Source organism: Phasianus colchicus, chromosome Z (assembly GCF_987193195.1).
Source record: "Phasianus colchicus chromosome Z, bPhaCol1.hap1.1, whole genome shotgun sequence".
NCBI lineage: Eukaryota > Metazoa > Chordata > Aves > Galliformes > Phasianidae > Phasianus > Phasianus colchicus.
In genome coordinates this window covers 43,605,903-43,625,217 of record NC_143476.1, presented here as the reverse complement: position 1 = coordinate 43,625,217, position 19,315 = coordinate 43,605,903, and the positions used below count along the sequence as shown (strand labels likewise).

General features: G+C 43.8%; 1 protein-coding gene across 1 annotated transcript in view; it reads left to right on the top strand.

The window, feature by feature from the left end:
- COMMD10 (COMM domain containing 10) overlaps positions 1 to 19,315 on the top strand; it is a 156,908-nt gene that overhangs the window by 123,216 nt on the left and 14,377 nt on the right. The window lies entirely within an intron of this gene.

Genomic DNA, 19,315 nt, shown 5'->3' with positions numbered 1-19,315 from the left:
AGGAGCAGCCCTCCCTGAGGTCTGTGTGGGGCACAGCACCCCACAGAGCGGGGGGAGCATCTTCTCAGGTTGAGCATGGCTCATTTGACTATCTGCCTCCTTTTTCTTTGCTGTCAAGATTTGCAGTCAGGGTAGGGCAAAGAAGCAGCAAAAAGATGATTTACTTCTCTTTTGCTCTCCCACCTTTCCATCAGGACGTTGTGCGGAAGTTAGCTGGTGATGGACTGCAGCTGGCCCCACCAAGATCAGGGCAGCTGCAGGGCTTGACACAGGGCTGGGGGCGGGGACCAGCTTGGCTTAATCTGCTGTGCTGCTTCAGCCCTGATGCAAGCAGCAACTATATTCATTCCGAGTTTGGGAATTCAGAAGTAATTTCCCCTGGGTGATGAGTCTGGCAAAAAGCTGTGATGGCTTTCCTGACAGCTTTTAAGGCCTTCAGATGACGAGTATCTGAACTTTGAGTTCTGGGCATTTGAGGAGTTGGAGAGGGCCTGATCTTAGGCCTACATAAATCAGGGGGCTAATTAAGCAATCTGGTTTTCTGCAATTGTGCATACCTCCATGAGGATAAAGATTCTGGCTTCAATCAGCATTTCTGGCTGTCTCTGAGGGTGAAGAGAAAGCATGGATTTCATCACTGCAACAAGATTTTCTGTAATTAGAACTATTGGCATGCATTGCTGCTGGTGCTGGAGCAAAACTGCCAGCTAGTTGGATGTCTCTCCTTTGGGTACCAGTGGTAGATAGAGGTAACTTAATAACTGACCATATTCCTTTGCACAGAACAAAATTATTCTCTGGTTTCTACTTTTTTTTTTTTTTTCCTTTCTTTTTCTTTTCTTTTATTATACCATGCAAATGCCTTGCACTGTCAAACAGCAAACAAAATTGTACATTTACAACTTACAGCTCTGCAGCCAGGGCACACACTCAGCCCCGAGCCCCTGGAGGGACTGAATGGAAGATACGACAGTGCTGTGTAAAGACAATGATGTTGTGGTACTTCAGTTTCCCAGGAATTACTTTCTTATGCTGTGTGAAAGCCTTGAGGTGAAGAACACTGGATGCTATGGTGCCTGTTATCCCATAAACAGCTTTCTTCCTTCCATACAGATCTGATTCAAGCCTTTTGGATGGTGCTGGAGGAACCATGCTACTGGAAATTATTTGAGATATTTCCTGGCAGATAAGAAAAGTGAAAGCATCCCTGAGTGCAGTCAACATCTAGAGTATCTAATGTTCTGGAATTGATGTGCCTCACAACACTTTCTTAAGCCAGTGGTTCCAAAATTTGCTTTTGATGCTAAAAATATCTGTGCTGCAAGAATGCAATCTCCAGGAAGTAACTTTATAATAGATTAGGGTATAGCTCAGCTCTGAAAAATAACCACACATAAGAATGTATGAGGCCACAGTTACTGTGTTTCATAATTAGTTGGGATCTGTACATGAAGCTGTGATTTCTCATTGTATTTGCATTGTCGCCAGTAAAGAAAATGTTATGAAGGACTGGGATAGGAATGGGATGTTATGATGGAATGACGAGAGCAGTCTGCCATTTTGTTCTCTCTCCCAGTGATGCCATTTTTTTTGAGACTAACAAGTGAAAGGTAGTAAGAATCTATTTCAGTCACCTGAAGTCAGCAGATGTGACAATTCACTGAGTGAGCAGAGTGTGTGAGAAGGTGCTGCATTCACAGTCAATTTTCAGTGCAGAACTTTGTTGGAATTTCTCACTCCCAGGAAGATATGACTGTTTTGTGGAAAGGCAGATGTTTTCTCTCCCAGGAGTAGCGGCTGTCCAGACACAGGAAGGTGTCTGCTGAGGACCTAACTGCTAATCTCTGATGTTTCTGTTTCTAGGTAAGAACCATTCACCACTTGCTAACCCTCTCAGACTGTCAGTGCTGGGCAAACATTGTCTCTGGTACCAGTATTCCCTGATGCTTGGGCTCAAATGTGCAGTTGTTTGCCTGGAGGATCTCAGCTGTTTAAAGAGAGAATGTCTTTGACTGTCTTGGTGACACTGAAGCACCTGTCTTGGGGCTGAGGAGCTGCAATCAGCCTGGACCACAAGCTGAAACAAAGATGGGCTCATTTCCCTGGTTCAGACTGTACAGCCTCACAGGCACACACTGCCTCAATGGTGTGCCCTCCGGAGAGCACAGGTTGCTGTCAGAAGTATTGCTGTGACTTACACAGTGCACAGGGTGGATGTTTTATTGCCATCACGGAGATGGAACCTGGCAGCAGATTAGCTGTGGCACCTCCAGGCTCCTCTGTCTCACCAGCTTTGGCCACAGCACCTGGCTCCTTCTATGGGGGCCAGGCTGTGGTGCTCCCTGCCAGCTCGGGCCCTGATTCCCCCACTAAAATCTATCCTGAAACATCTGCCTTCATTTACAGGAGGGACAGCACATGTTATTTCCACGAGGCCATGGAATGCTCGAGTTAAAAAGAAATTATGGACTTGTGCCTTGTATAAATTTTCCAAATTAGGCTGCAAAGTAGGATTGGGCAGGGCCGGTAGTAATGGCAACTGGAAAAAAAAAAAAAAAAAAAAAAAAAAAAAAAGGTACTCTGTTTTCTTGTCAGCATAGCTCAAAGTGCTGCCTTTTAGAAAGGAATTATATTTATCCTGGGGATTTTACTGTCCCTTTAGGAAAAAATATTAAAACTGCTTAAAAAATATGTTTTGCATGTTAATGTGGCAGTGTGGCTTTCCTGAAAAGAGACAATAATCTCCACTGGTGAACAAGCAAAGTGATTTTAAAGCATGGAAAAAGAAGAAAAAAAGAAAAAAAAGGAAAAGAAAAAAAAAAAAAGAAGAAAAGCCCAGTTCCTGGAATTAGTTATTGAAATTGGTCTTGACTATTTATTTTATTAATCCTAATTAAATATTCATAACATTAGGTCACTTTCAGCTGTCATTTTGTCATTGGTAAAGATATTAAAGTTTAGTAAGTAATTTTTTTAATTAACTAGTCCATGCAATTACTTCTGTCAAAGCCTAATTGTAATTTTCCTGGCAGATTATCTTGAGATATGTCTATAGGACTACATATTGCATCTGCATTGACCACTACCCTACAAATTTGTTCTTATTATTCTTCATAGGTGCTGCTATACCTCAATAATGAGCCTAGGGGCAAAGCCTGGTGAACACGAGATAAACTTGTCATGTATGTACGGACAAGACTGGAGCTGAGAAGTGGCTCATTCAGCTTTTCTTTCTGTGCTCAAAGTACTGTAAAATATTCCTTTATCCTGAAGAATAACTGGTGCACTTCTAAAAGACAGTGCCAGCTGAACTTAATGTGTTGCGTCTCAATGAAGAGATAAAATGATGGATGCGTTTGAGAGGACAACTAGCAAAACCTTCAGCTTGAAAGAAAAGCAGAAGTCCACACTGAGTATGCTCCGTTGCTGATTCATTAACAAACATTAAAAAACATATGTTATTTACTGTTATTTTACGTTACTGAGAGCTCATTGGTACAGCAGCCCTATTCAAATTAACTGTGGAGTTCTCAGAACAAAAAGAAATACCTTTTGAAAGGAAGCTGAGGCCAACGTGCTGCTTACAACCACACAGCAGCTTGACACCACTTCAGCCGAAATTTCAAGCTGAATATCCACTCAGCAGGAGATATATTCATTTTAAATTAAACATGCCAGGAATCAGACTTCAAAGGGAACAAGATGAATTTGTTGTTTCCACACTGGAAATCCCTCTGTCTCCATCAGTGAATGTTGGCTCTGTGTTTTTCCTACTAAAATTAATTGCTATCCATGCTAAACTAGGGCAATTAGGGCCTGAAAGCTCCTGCGCAGTGGGACTTGGTGGGGGAATGAGGAGGGAGACAGGGGAAAAAATGGGTGACCAGCAGCAAACCAGCCTTTATCAGGCATGGGAAAGCAACATGGCCATGAGAGAGCTCAGAAAAAGGAGGTCTGGTCTGGGTCTTCTTCTTTTATTATTTATTTCTAGCTATCGTTGCAGAACACAGGAAATCACACTTTAAATTAAACCTTTGGTTGCCCTTTATGTGAACTTGAGATATGTGAGAAGGAAGTGTGAATTTATTAGTAAAAAATAAATTGATTTGTACTACAGAGTAAGCTTTCATAAATAAGGAGAGCTGTGTTTTGCTTGTCTTATGCAAATTGCATTATAGTATCAAGGTCAACATTGTTTGCAAACGTACAAGCAAATCTCATGCAGGAATTACTGGGTAAAGTGCAATTCCCAGGAGTATATGGAATTTCACAGTAGATCATAAGAGTCATCTCTTCTGGCCATGAAACACATACTTCCCTGCAAAGCCAGCAGTCCCAGGAGGCAGACAGGATCTCAGGGCTGTGCTGTGCCTCCTCTCCCTCCCCTCTCCCAAGTGCCTGAGAAGCACGACAGGTGAACCTTCCAGGGCTGCTTTATGTTCCCAGACATGGCTTGCCAGTTTATTACACTAGCCACGTCTGTGTGAGTAATGTTCCTTATGTGTTGTCATGCCCGATGCTGATGAATACATGTATAGATATACATACACATATATTTCAGCTCCAAAGAGCATCCCAATTAATTTGCCTCTTACAGTCTTTTGCCCCAGGACCAAGAGCCTGTTGTAATTGCTTTCCTTGCCCCTTGAACCAGAAGACAGAGAAGCCATGCTAGTTAGTAAATGAAACTCTGTCCCCTCCACACCTTTACAATTACATTTATTCCAAAGACATCAGCATTAATTTAGGGGAAACAAAATAGAACAAAACAAAACTACAAACAAAATCAAACTCTCAATATTCTGAAATTCCAATCACTTTCAGGGAAGGAGGAATGAGAACTTGGAAGCAGTTGCAAAAGAGGATTTTATGTTATTAGATGTTGTTCTCCTACCTTGGATATTTAATCAAATGCCCAGGCCTACTCTCACATAAGGTGAAAGATTAATCATCACACTTATTAATCATATTCCTCATCTCATTTGTGCTGGAGCTACCTTTTCTCTTTCAGTGAGGAAACTACTGTCTTTGTTTCCCAGTTCTCCTTTTCTGAGGGCTTACGCTGGGGTCGTAAGTGAGCACTGGGCACTCACAATTATTGCTTATTTTGTATGTGATGAGTTGATCACAGGGATGAGCTTTTCTGTTCAACCCACTGTTTTTAATAAATATTTTACTTCGCTGTACTGAAACACTAATTATGCATTTTCATGAGCAACTTCACATAAATCTTCTTAATAACTCTTAGAGGAACCAGGGCTGTAAAAACACTGTGCCTGGCAGGGCACACAGGTCATCTCGTGTTTTATTTCTCTTTCTCCTGTTGACTACTTTCATGGATTGAATGGAATGTTTAAGAATGAAAAAGGTGCTATTCTAGATTTTGTTCATCTCAGCCAGTGCAGAAGTTGGATGTGACTGGAATGTATATGATGTGCTCATGGGCTGATTACATTTAGTTTGGGTAGATCCTTATGATAAAAATTGCGCCCATTTGGGAAATATTCAAAAGAATTCACATTTGTGTTTGGATGTGTACCAAGATCACATTTGGTGTTTTCCATCTGAAATTTTCATAGTAAACTTAGCATCATGTATTTAAAGTTAAAATGTGTTTAAGGTCTATCTTGATATGTAAACATTAACAGGATTAGTGTTGCTGTGTCTTATGAGCCCAGAGTTCATAGAGCCGTACAGGAGTTGGTGGGGCCAGTCAGTGAACCCTGTGTGAGAAGATCCACTGGCAGAGAGCAAGGACATTGCCAAAGAGATGAGAGCAGGTTTGCCTTGATGCTCTTCACGGAGACACTATGGGCAGGGAGTGGGACCACGGAGCCACCTCTAACAGAGGCACTGCAAAAAGGCATGTTACAATAAATTGATAAAACCAAACATTAACAAATTCTTAGCACCAGATGGTGTTTATCCAGGAGTTTTGAAAAAAAAACAGCAAGCACCACAAATAAGAAATTTCTGCATTGCAAACTGTGTGTCATCTGGCACTACATTCAGCTCAGGTTTAAGAGGGATTGAGGTGGAAATGCTTTGAACAGCGCTCTTCATGGTCTGTGAAGACATGGCTGCAGGTTAGAGAAGGGACAAGAGTGCTGAGAGAAAGATCAGTCCTGATAGCCAGAAGAACTCTCTGAAGGATTTAGTGGTTGCATTTGTTTGTGCTACGCAGCTTTCAAGACAATGCACAAGAAGTGAGAAAGGCTACTGAAGAGCCACGTCTATTGTGACACAGAGATAACCCTGAGAGAGAGAGTTCATAGGAATCACAGATTAGTCTGGGTTGAAAAGGACCACAATGACCACAGTCTAGTTTCAACCCTCCTGCCATGTGCAAGGTCACCAACCAGCAGACCAGGCTGCCCAGAGCCACATCCAGGATTGGGAGGAAAGATCATCTTCTACCCCAGGAGGAGGTCCCAAGGCACCAGTTCTGGGCCTGGAGTTCATCATCTTCCTTGGTGGCCAGGAGAAGGTGATACAAGCAAACAGTGACAGTATTTACAGATGTGCTATTTGGGATAAGCAGAGCTGGCACTGGCTGTAAAAAGATGCTGAAATAACTCAGCATACCAAACTCTCTGTTGGGAGTGCCATGGGAAAAGTGACTTCATATACTTATGAACTCTTAGCTCAGGAAGAATGCAGAACAGCTTGAATCATTGCAGAGAGCTTGCAAAAAAACATCCCATAGCATTAGGGGTGTAAGCAGGTGATCACATTTGAAGCCAAGAGGAGTACTAAATGTGCAGGGGCAGGCCCAAGTGGGCAGTGTAGATGCAGGGGACTTCTGCCCACTTCCACATGCCCCTGTTATGCCAGCACTGCTGGCTCATGGGCTCAGCAGAGCTCCAGCCTCACTCTTCTGAAGGCAGTCCCAACTACTACAGATTTCAAGGGCCTGAGACTGGTCATTTCTACACCAAGGAGAATACAAGCAAGCTGGTGGCGGGCACTGGGATGCCTGCCATGGCTCATTTCTGTGGCTGAGGGAGCAGGAGATGTACCCAGACAGCTTCTAGATATTCGTTTTTTGTCTGCCTGTGCTTGTTTTACATGTTGGGACTTGAACCTGAATCAGTTGCCCTGCAGGGTGCTCTATCTGAGCTTCTTCCCTTCCCTAAGAATATTGCTACTCTTCTCCCTGAAGAAGAGAGACTTACACTGTCCTTGTATAATCTACATGAAAAATAAAACTGCACACCAAAACAAAACAAAAATCAGAAAAAGAGGAATATTAATAATAAGTGTAACTACTTTTCCCTATTATTATTATTTATATTATTTATTGCCTTATTATCCAAAACATTAAGAATGATGCTGTTAATAAGAGTGTGTTGGTTACAATAGCTTTTTGCTTTTATCCTGGTGACTTTCCCTTTTTATCATGAGAGCAAGCAGAGGATTTGCATCTATTTGACATTTGAAATGTTCTGCCTGTCGTTGATTTGCAGCTCTGTGCAACATGATCCAGGCTAAGCCCATTTCAGTTCCTAGGACAGGTGCAAGATTAAGCATCAAGCATCTCACTTCTAAAATTGCTTGTAACTGTTTTCTCTTCCACAAACATCTGCATAGTTAGCAAAAGCTAAATTGTCTCAAGAAGGAATTGCTATATCAGAGCCTAGTGCTACTTGTACCATGCTTTACGCAGTCAGGCACTTCCACTCATCTTTCTTTGCTGGAGGTAAAGCAGCAGACTGGGCTTTCTCTCCAGCCAAAGACAGTAAAATTGGACAGGACTGCATGGTGAATGGCTGCACCTTGGAGCTGGGGAGAAGCACAGGTTTCATGGTGCAGCACCACTGTAGAAAGTAGGTTTGGAAAAGCCAGCTGTGGATCCTGGCTAGAAATACAGAGTATGGCCTTAAGGTAGTGTTAGCTTGGCAGAAATATCATGTCTATATATGTGCCCTGCACCAGCTCCAGCACATGTGGGTGCACATTCCCTCCTGAGATGGGAGGCAACAATTCACCCACCCATTGGGGCTGGATGCTTACAGGGATGGAGCCCAGCTCACATCACAGGCAGTAGGGGCTCAGGGATGTGACTTTTGCACCCTGAGTGATTTGGAGTGAAGCACCTGATGCCTTCACCATTAATTGCCTTAATTAGTCCATTACCTTCCTCTAGGGATAATTTTGTCGAGAAAGAAAAGACGTCATTCCTTGAAACATCTGACTGATGGAACAGAAACTGTAGTGTCAGCTTTAAAAAAAAAAATTCTAAATTGAACTATCATATTGACAAATTAACACTTAATCCTATTGTTCTAATTCAATCATTTGCGTGTGCATTAGGATAAGAATGATTTGCATAATAGTCTTCAGTCTTCTGTTTATAAACAACATATTTTGATATTTGGTTGTGCTAAGTGGGATCAAATTGCAAACAAGCTGGCAAGCAGTCCCTCTGGAGTTGCACTGGCTCTGGCTCTGCTGAGCAGCCATTCTCTGTGGGCTACCTTGCCTGGTGTCAGTGTCCTTCCTTGGGAATCTGAAGAACAAAGCAGAATCCTGCTTGCCCCAGTCAGAGTGGTTAGACTGCACTTGCCTGTGTTATCACAGATTATGCCACCAGTTATTTTTTTCAGCAAGCCAGCCTTTGTGCACAGTGTTTGCCTTCCTCAGAGCACAGTAAGTCTGTCCATGGGTTGTAAACTTTTCATTAGACTGGCAGGACAGACAGTTGTGTTTGTAGGGATGCTAACCAAAGAGGTGGCTGCGCCACACGTGGGGGAGAGCAGGAGGTGTTCATTCTGATGACTGGAAGGCTTGGCAGGGCCAGGCATGCTGCAGGTCTCCCTGAAATTTGTGCCTGAGCTGTGGGTTGGACCAGTGTCTTCTGAGACTCTGTCCCTCCTTGCTCTGTTGCCAAAAGAACTCTTTCTTCACCAGCTCCATTAAGCAGAAGGATCTCACGCATCTGTCATTCCACCATCCTTGCACATCACTTCGGTGTTCTGCTGCAGTTGTCCTTCCACTTTGCCTGCTTTTTCAGTTCCCTCTGGTAGGCATTTTCATTTTGTTGCATAGCTATATTTTATATACAGCCTGGGACACTCTATGGAAATGTTGCATTCAGTTCCCGTGTCTAGTGGATAACATTTTCCAATTGATTAAGTAACCAGATTCATCCAAAGGTAGAGGTCCTGTGTCACATACTATGCATGACTTCAAGCACTTGTGATGCTGTAGCCCATTGTGGCAGATCAGTGACTTCATATCAACAGGAAAATTGCCTTTTCTCCTCTCTTTTCCTTATACTATTATTTTCTGATGTCCAGATGCTTTTCAGGAGGATGTTTTCAGGGATCTGTCATTCCTCTAGCACAGCCTTGTAGTTCTGAGAGTAGTGCTATGCAAATTACTGAAGTAAAAAGCAAATCTAGACAATAAAGACTACTTGCTTTCTAACTCATGGTAGACTTGTTCAGACTTTCCTTTTTCAGTTGCATTCTTTTTTTTTTCTTTCTCTCTTTCCCTCTTTTTCTCTCTTTTTTCTCTCTCTTCTCAAAAATCTCTTTAAGAGTTTTTGCTTCTGCTGAGCAGGACATGAGATCACACCATATGCAGACATCCACAGCATGTCATGCTCTCCAATGTATTTTAATATGTGTATTTTACTAAGATGCATTCTATGTGTTTAATTCAAATTAATACTCTTTGCAGAAAAAGCCCTTGTGGGTGTTTTAATTTTCTGGCAGCTATCAATAGCCTGAGGAGTACTTGTTGGAAGAATGCATTTCAGTGTTTTATCCTCTCTACTGCTAAATTGTATGCAAATTCTCTGATTCTAAGCAAACTCAATTTTCCATTTGGAGGTGATGATAGTACTTGTGCTGCATATGATTGCTTCTGTGAATTCCCCCATGCCAGTGCCACAGCAGGGCAGGAAGGCAGAGGGTCTCTTCTGAAGGCCTGAATTTGTTTGACACATGCTGTGTTCAGTATCTCTGCCTTGCTGCCTTGCTCAGGCAGGGCTCTGTTTCCTTCCCTTATTGCTACTGTCCCTCTCTCCATCTCCTGTGCATCTTCTGTATCACATGAGGCCCCACCTCCCACCTCCCAGCCCCCACCCCATCCCTCTGCTTCAAGCCGTGACAGCTCAGCAGCTCTCTTACCCATTGCCTTATATTTGAATAAAAGCCATAATGGTGTGCTCATACAGCAGCAGCAGATGCTTTTCTCCTTTGGGAACCATGATGTTTTGAGACCCCCATAACATACAGGCTTTTGGATACAGTACATAAGTCAGTGTGATCACACATAATTTCTCCTCTGCATAAATAATTATGCATAAATTCAAAGCAGTATCTCTTACTAATGTAAGGGGCTATTTTTTTTTGTTGTTGTTGCAGGCCCTTAGTTTTTTTTTTCAGAGGCTTAGTCAGTCCTATAAAGCTTCCAAAGCGCCCTTGGCAAGATAGCTTTACCAGGTGCCTGTCTCCTTGCTGGGCACAACCAGAAGCATAGTGCAAGCACTTGGTGGGACACTGGGCCTCACTGCTGATAACCACTGCTGGCAGCCAGCGAGCTGCGCTTTTCTGCTGCTTTGTTTGCTCTCCCAGATAACAGATCATTATAGGAGAAGGCAAGATCTGCTTCCGGAGTGGAGTCGGTGCCCTTGAAAACACATCTGTACACACTCAGCTTTTCTTCCCTTTGGTCTCCACTGGTGTTTGTTCCTATCTCTTTCTTTCCCTCCTCTCTTGTCTCAGCTAATCCATTTCACAGCTTCTTTGTACTTGGTGGGCTGCAGATGATTGCTATTGAAACCAGTTGATTTGTACCAATTATGAGATGCTTTCTGTGGTGCTCCAAGATTAATCTGCATTAATGTTGAGATCTACATCTCTGCTGACTGCTTAGGGAGGTGTGAAGAGTCTGTTTAGCTGTTATATAAAGAAATACATATTCAGGTGGTTAGCTTAATCGCATAATCCTGACAGACATCTCTGATACCACACGCCGCAGTTGTGTATGAACAGGCACATGCGGAGGGCAAGATGCTGTGTTGTGGGGAACATGCTGTCAGTGCAGTATCTCAGGGCAGGACCCCTTCCCCTGGGTGTGTTTTGCAGTGGAGATCCAAGCCCAGCAATGGGGATGATTTGCATTTGTGGGAGAAGCGCTGGCTAAAAATCTCTCTAAGAATTTTAGTCATGAAAACTGCCACCTTTGATTTTCAGAAAGCTGCTACTGCCTTACCATCTGCTCCTGGTGCCACTTCCCTCCCTAGAGGACACTCAACAAAATAATAATATGGTTTCCTGCATGAAGATGGAGATAATCAATAGTGATCCTTCCCATGGCTGCAGTGCAGTATGATTGGCATGGTATATAACAGCAGGGGACTGTAGGCTTGAAAGGGACAGGAGCATCACCCTAAGCTCCCTCGCTGCCCTGCTCACCCTGGGATAAATCCCAGCATACTGACAAACTCAGAACCTCTCCCCACTGTGCACACAATGTTGCTCTGCTGATGCAAAACAAGAGCAGGAGAGGCTGACCTACTCTGGAAAAACAAAGTGCTTGCTTATATTAAATACACTGGTGATGCATTTCGTCTTCCTTTCTATTTTTTTAATGACCTCTGTTGTATTGTCAAGGTCTGCAGTGATCCACTATCTGAGTGCCAGTCAGGCAAGCTAAATATATTGACCAATTTATTTTATATATCCAGGATGTTATCTGCCCACAAAGGATGCAGGCAATTTGTTTAATGCAAGTATGATCAACTTCTTTGGGCCAATTCTTTTATTTAGGTTTTTGCTTCACTCAAACCCTAAGTATTCCTCATCAACATTTCTGAGATTTCTAGAAAGTATAACATCAGCATTGAATAATTACAGTGAGAAGCCTAGTGCCTCTACGTATTTTATCTAAATTATTCAAGAATGCACTAGTGTGTTGTGCAGCATGAGTGAGCTCTGAGCCTGTACGTGCGTGAGCCTGCCAGCATGATGGAGTAATGGTGCACAGAGCTTCGGGAGGAGCTGCTCTTATTTCCCTTAAGCTGTCACTGTTGACGGTGAGAAGGCAGAAATATTTGTAATTTCTTTTTCACTCTGGTGGAGGTATAAAACAAGCCAACCCACCACCCTAGGATGCTTTTTCTGTGCTACCCTGTCACAACAGAGGAATGAAACTGAAATGCCTCACACAGTTGCATGAAGTAGTCTTTCTCTCCTGTCAGAAGGCAGTCAGATATAGCATCCAATTCCTGCTTCACACACAATATTAAGCTATTTTTGCATTTGGAATTAATTGTGATAAGTTGACAGAGCTCCAGAGATTTCTGAAAAATAAATCAAACATGTTGTCAGTTTGCTCTGAATTTTCCACACCTCTCCAGTGCATGTTGAAGCAAAGGCCTTTTAAGCATGTTGTAATCTGGTAGCAGACATTTCTCAAATTAGCATTTTCTGTAGCACTGTGTATGAATTAAAACTTCGTTAATATTTATAACTAAGATGGTTGCACCATACATTTGACTGTACACCGCTGTGTCCATTTGCATGGATTTATTATCAGCAAGTAAAATATAGATGGTTTGGAGGATTTTTCTAGCTAGTGGTATGTATTTTTGCATATGTGGACACTACTGGGAAAGAAGTCTTTTCATTTAAATTAGATAGATTGTAATTCACCAGGGCTTCGCTCTGTTTCCAGGGTTTAAATACATCTTAAAGTAATTCTTTCACCAAATCCTCCTCACAATATAAAACCAGATAATGAAATAACAGAAGTTTCAGAAAACCTTTGTTGAATTTAGCATAAGCACTTCTAGAATGTCTGTATATTTCTGCTGTGTGTAAGTGTCGCAATTTGTCCCCTTATTTTCCATAATCTCTCTTCCCCCTCCCACAGGCTATTGTTTTAAGGAATTTTACGCAATTGGATCTGTATGCTCAGCTCATGTACCACACACTGGGTAATAACATGAAAGCAGCCTGTGCTCGTGGAGGTAAACTGACTTTCTGTTGAGAGCAATATTTACAGAGATGTAAAAACTGCAGCCAGCACGGCCATGTGCATGAGAACAGACTGAGCTCTTTCTCTCAGCACTTCCTCCTCTACTTTCCAAGCTCCATCAAAGTTCCGTGATTCTCCTGCACAGTGGTGCCACAGAATCACTGCCACTCACTCATCCTCTCACCTCAGTGTGGCCCAAGGCGAGCTGCAGTGGGAGGGTCAGCTTGCACAAGCACGACTGAAAATAAGCATTCTGCTTCACATGTCCATTTCATAGGGATGCTGGTGTCCAGCTGCACCTGCTGGCATGCAGACTAGCTTCAAATTTGAGGTGAATGTGGAGGGAGACTCCCCCTGCTAAAAGGTAAAGGTGGTGGAGACAGAATGTGCCCATTTTTTTCCCTCCATGAACAGCTGGTTGACTGGCCAACGCCAGAAGGCAGTGCTTGGCCTTACAAAGCAGGGTTTGCCCTCCAAGGAGCTGGGCAATGTTTGTTTTGCTTGATAAGTGCAGGACTATCTCAGGAACATGCTTCAGGGGGAGGAGGGAAGGACATAGACATTTCAAAGGGAAGACTGAGCTCTTTTGCAAGAGATAAGCCACGGGCTCTGCCAAAGCCAAGTGCTATCAAACCAGCAGTGGAGAAAGGCCAGGAAAGGGGAGAAACAGAGATACCTTTCATGTTTTACTGGCTGTGTGTTAAGCACATTTTCTCTTCATTTTCAACACACATCTTCCAAAATACTTAATTGCTTTATGTGATTTGAATGTTGCAATTGAATGTTTCTGTGCTGATGCATCTTGGGTTAGAGATAGTTTGAGAGTAACTGGACAACAATATGTTGTCCACCAAAGGGCTGCCAAATCTCTACTAGAACACAGCTGGTAACCAGCTTCTGTGTATGTAGCTTTTTGTTGTTACCCAATCAAAAACAGTGAAGAAAGGCCTCCCTTAACCATGACAGCTTTCTGACACACTTCCAGCTACATGTTTTGTGCACATTCGTGCCCCATCATGGCATCATTTGCCCATGGAGCCTTTCCCCAGGACAGGAGCTGTGAGTTTCCTGAGCTGGCAGACCCAGAGCACCAAGTCTGGCAGACCTCTGGGCTTGTGTCATGCCTGTGTCTCTCCCACAGGCTGTGGGAAGCAAATAGCATGCTGTTGGCTACTCTCTTATTTGGCTCTCTCTGGGAATGTGCAGGCCCATGCGAGCTCAAGTGGCCTGGTGTGAACTGCGGGGTGGGTTTTGTTCTTGATGGGTAGAAGTGTTGGTTAGTGCAATCCTCACTCAAGGGACATGGCTCTGCATGCACTTTCTTGTGTGGGGTGAGTGGTGGCTGCAGGACTCCTGGCATGGTCACAGGTGTAGGCTAGGTCCAGCTGTGGGAGAAGCTGAAAGCTGGGCTAAAGCTGTACTCGGGACATGTAGGACTACTAGGGAGAATGGGGATCCAGGAGCAGCTGTTTGCAGAAACAGCATGGCCGAGGCCAGTTACTGGAAGGAGAGAACCAGGACCAGGTCATCCATGCATTTCCTATTTAGTTAAGTGCTGTGTTCCTGTTGGGAATATGTGATTAGCCTTGCTGTGGATTGAACCCAAGGACACAGGTGGCAGCAAACTGGCGTCTGTCAAGCAACCAGTTCAGGAGCTCCTAACACTGGGACTATTTCAGCAAGTTGCTAATTACCTGAATGCAAGAGTAGTAATCATGCTTATCAGTGTTGTTACAAGAAGGTTGCAAGCCTGGATTAGCATTCCACATAACACTGACAAATTAGAGTTATGGACTGAGAAAAGAAGGTGCAACTCATTAAGGAAGAATGTGAGGTGTAGCACATAAAGATTATACCAGCTGCACAAGCAAGGGCAGAGGAAAATTTGGCTCAATATGACTTTGAATAGAACAGCTGCATGCAGGCGTGGTACAAACTGCAACCCACCTGCCTACAGGATGTACACAGGACCATGAAACAGCAAGGCAGGTTTCTGCTTTGCTCAGCAAGCAGGTCCTTGAGCCAGGGCACACAGTTCTGGAGGCTGCACCTCAGAAACAGGGTTGCTGACATGATTATACTGTGTGGATAGTAGAGTAGACAAGAAAACTTGTAAACTTGTACAAACTATGCTCCTTCAGCCAGAGAAGAAAAGCCCAACTGGAGATAGGATAGCCTTGATATACAAAATGAGGCTTGCTGTGGAGGGACAGTGTGCTCTAAATGTTCTGGGAAAGGCACGAAGAACGCGATGCCACAGGGCTAAGCCTTGGGAGAAGCAGGTGGGGAAGAATGGTGTGTACCCTGCAGTCTGCAGTTCTCCATGACTCTGTGGGCAGAGGAGTGCTGTGCACACACTGGGCAAAAAGTAGAGAGTTATGAACTCCTTGTAAATAAGTAATTAGGGCACTTACTGTAATTGAATAGCATAATGAATAGTAGTAATATAAATGAACTGAAAAATATTCTAGTCGTTCAGAGAAATGCATAGGTATGCAAAAAACATTTAGTGGTGTGTGTTACCGTGTTTGTGAGTGAGTGTAGTTATCAGAGAGATAGAAGGAAATCTTAAGCTTTCCACTCTGGTGTTCTCTATGGCAGATTCAATTCCAGCAATGCACTTTACAGTATTTTGTTACAAGGACTATCAAAGGTAGATGAAATATATACTGTTCAGATGTAGCTACAGTGAATGTAAGCTGACAGAGCACTGTTGCAGCCAGCAGAAGTGTGCCAAGTCCCGCTGGCTGCATTACCTAATGCATGCACAGGTCAGATCCTGCTCCATCCCTGTATCTCTGTGAACTCAGCAGGTTTCACTGGCAGTAGGAAAACCCAGAATCCTGCCTATAACCCCCTCAGCACTGCTCCTCCTTCTTTCTCCCAGGCTGTGAGGTGGGACAGTGTTTTCCTGCTGCAGAGGCTGTTGTTGAGGTTACTCCATTAGAAGGACCATGAAGTGACCGGGCATCACAAAGGAGGAACCATTTAATTAATCTGTCATTGCTGGGTGTCAGAGAGTGAGCTATGACTTGGTTTCTGCATGGTGAGGTGTGAGGATATTATGGCTCATAGTATGTAATTAATATTTACAAGAGAGTTACATACATGGATCCCAAATTAACATGGGAAACAAATATTCGTGAAGTATAACCCCAAGGAAACCAGAGCATCTGGATAATTAGCCACTCCACCTTTTTCTTTAATTAAAAAATGCCCCATTAGCATTTTGTCTGCTGAAGGCCTAGTTCAGCTTTTCTTGAACTACATCACACCCTATTTATGTTTGGCTGTAATTAGATCAGTATAAGGAAGGATGCAGAAGTTGGTCCTGGAAGTGGCTGGGTGGAAAACCAGAAGATGGTCCTTTCACCTGCAGAGAGAACATAGCTGCATCCTGAGGCCAGGGACAACATTGCAGCCTGGGTCCAGCTGCTCCCCCCTCCCCCCCAGATGCTCACCAATCCAGATGTGCTATGGGACATTGCTCTTCACAAGGGTGAAGAATGACATGACTGAGTTGGCTTTCATCACATGTGGAGCTGTATTTCATGTGCTTGTCTTTAATATCACAGCCTAGAGTAACTTCCATGATAATGGTTTTATTTTGCATATAATCACCTGCCCAAACTACAATTAGAAATTTCCGTAATCTTTAAATAGTGCATCTGCAAAGCAGAACAATAATTAATATCTGAGGGAGTGAGATATTAATAGGTACAAGTGAAGAATAAAATACTTGTTTTTACATGACATTTGATAAGAGATGGGGAGTCAGTGGAGCATGTAAATGTATTCTTTACTGTTCTTAAAAGAATTTGTGCTCCCTAAGGATTTCACCACCTACTAGAACTGCTTCTGTTGGCTGCAGAGGATCAAAACCATCTGGCATCCTGTGGAAGGCTGTGTGCAGGTGTACTACAGTGCCTACATCCTGGGGTTGCACAGGACCAGCAGCATCTTAAGAGATTTCAGAGCAGAGCAGGGTTTAAAGGAGATACATTGAAGAAGACTTGCAATGTAGGGTAGAAAACCTCCTTCTGAGGAGTCTCTCCTTTCCCTAGGGTGCAGTTTCAGCACTGGCAGTGTTTCCCAGAAGAGCATCACTCTGCTCCCTTTGTTCTGGTCTGTAACAGCACAGTGGGCCATGTGTATGCAGCAGCTCAAGTTACAAAAATTAGGAAGGACTCAAGTTGCTGCTGGGTGTGTGTAAACACACACGCATGCATATGAGCCCTGAAACGTATACTGAATTGCAGAAGACTGAAGAACAAACATCTACAATTCTGAAATGAGCATTTCCTTCCTTCCTTCCTTCCTTCCTTCCTTCCTTCCTTCCTTCCTTCCTTCCTTCCTTCCTTCCTTCCTTCCTTCCTTCCTTCCTTCCTTCCTTCCTTCCTTCCTTCCTTCCTTCCTTCCTTCCTTCCTTCCTTCCTTCCTTCCTTCCTTCCTTCCTTCCTTCCTTCCTTCCTTCCTTCCTTCCTTCCTTCCTTCCTTCCTTCCTTCCTTCCTTCCTTCCTTCCTTCCTTCCTTCCTTCTTTTCAGAAACAGCCTGGTAATTGCTGTGTAACCCATAATTCTGACCTAACAGACATGACTCAGGTTCAGAGCTAGTTCAGAATAGCTGTGGGATGTAAGGCACCAAGAACTGTAGTCAGGCTGTTCCACAGAAGTTCTGAAAGCACTGATATTTTTCCTTTCTTCTGTTCAAATTTATGTGCACTTTGGCTGAAGTGTTTCAGGACTAATTGAAACACTGCTTGAAATTTCTGCTTTAAAGCTCTCCATCCTCTAGGTTTTCCATGCCGTGTTTTCTCTGAATAAATGAGGCTCATGCTTCTAAGTAAACGAGGTGTCTTTGAACTGCTCTTGTTGCCTGGTTTGCCTGTGTGCTGTTTCAGGCTAAAAGCTGTCTGTGTTTACGCATGGCTGCGCTGGAAATTTCGCCTGCAGCCAGCTCATACATTCTGCCCTCCAAGGGAATGCCCGGGGTATGGCTCCCTCCAAGCCAATTCCCTGGGGCAAGTGATGCTCCACTGCTGTGCCCCCTCCCCACCACTCTACGAGAGGCACAGCGTGCTTCCCAGCAGAAGGGCAGGACCCCAGGCTTGGCCTCACTGTGGGACTGGCTCTGGGCGTGATGCAGCCCCGGCAGAGAGACATGCCTCACCAAGCCACAGTGCTTTAACATGCACTTTCCCAGCTCGGCTTTGTATGGTTAAACAGAGATTGAACCCTATTATGTGACCTCTCGGGTCCTTGCCTGTCAATTGAGCTGCTTCCCACATGCTGCTTTCCCCATTTACAGCTAGCACCAGACCTTACCCTCTTAAAAAAGCATTTTGTGATTGTGACCTACTGCTATTTTAAGTGAAACTCTGCTGTTACCAGCTATTCAGTGACATTTGTGACCACAACCTGCATTTTCCCTCCTTTCTCTGAAGTAGCCTGAAACCCAAACCTGAGATTTAACTCCTTGCCTGTGTGCATACTGGGAAATTGTTGTGCTATGAAAGTAACACCTCATATTTTATCATATTGGCTCATGATGTTAGAATCACAGAATCAAAGAATCACAGAATGGCCAGGGTTGGAAGGGACCTCAAGGATCATGAAGCTCCAACCCCCCTGCCACAGGCAGGGCCACCAACCTCCCCATTTAATACTAGACCAGGCTGCCCAGGGCCCCATCCAATCTGGCCTTGAACACCTCCAGGGATGGACAGGGCACCCACAACCTCTCTGGGCAGACTGTTCCAGCGCCTCACCACTCTCTCTGTAGAGAACTGCCCCCTGAGAAGAGGATATTATTGGGGGATATTAGAGGCAGATGGTGGTGGTATAACAGTAGAGGTTGAATCTTCCGGCCAATATTCCATTTCACGTTGTTGCCATGAGACAGATGGCAGCAAAGGGGCAGTCTGACATGATGGCATCTGGCATGGAAGTGCAGCTGAAGCAAAGGTGTAGAACTGAATTCCTCTATGAAGAAAAAATGGCTCCCACTGACATTCATGGATACTTGCTGAGTGTTTATGGAGACCAACCAGTGGATGTGAGTGCAGCGAGGTGGTGAGTGCGTGCTGTTCATCACTGGTGAAAGTGCATAGCTAATGTCGTGTTGAAAATCAGTGAAAAATAGCTGAGAATGTGCTCTATCAAATAGTGTTGTGCTCTTTGCATGTGTTGTAGTTTCCACGGAAATAAATAGGAGGAGAGACCTATGTACAAGGCTTGGTTTGCCTTGCACTGGTGCACAGTACTCTTGTTGAGCACCAGATCTAGATTCAAGGCTTTCTGTGCAGACTGGCTAAGGGAAAAGAGG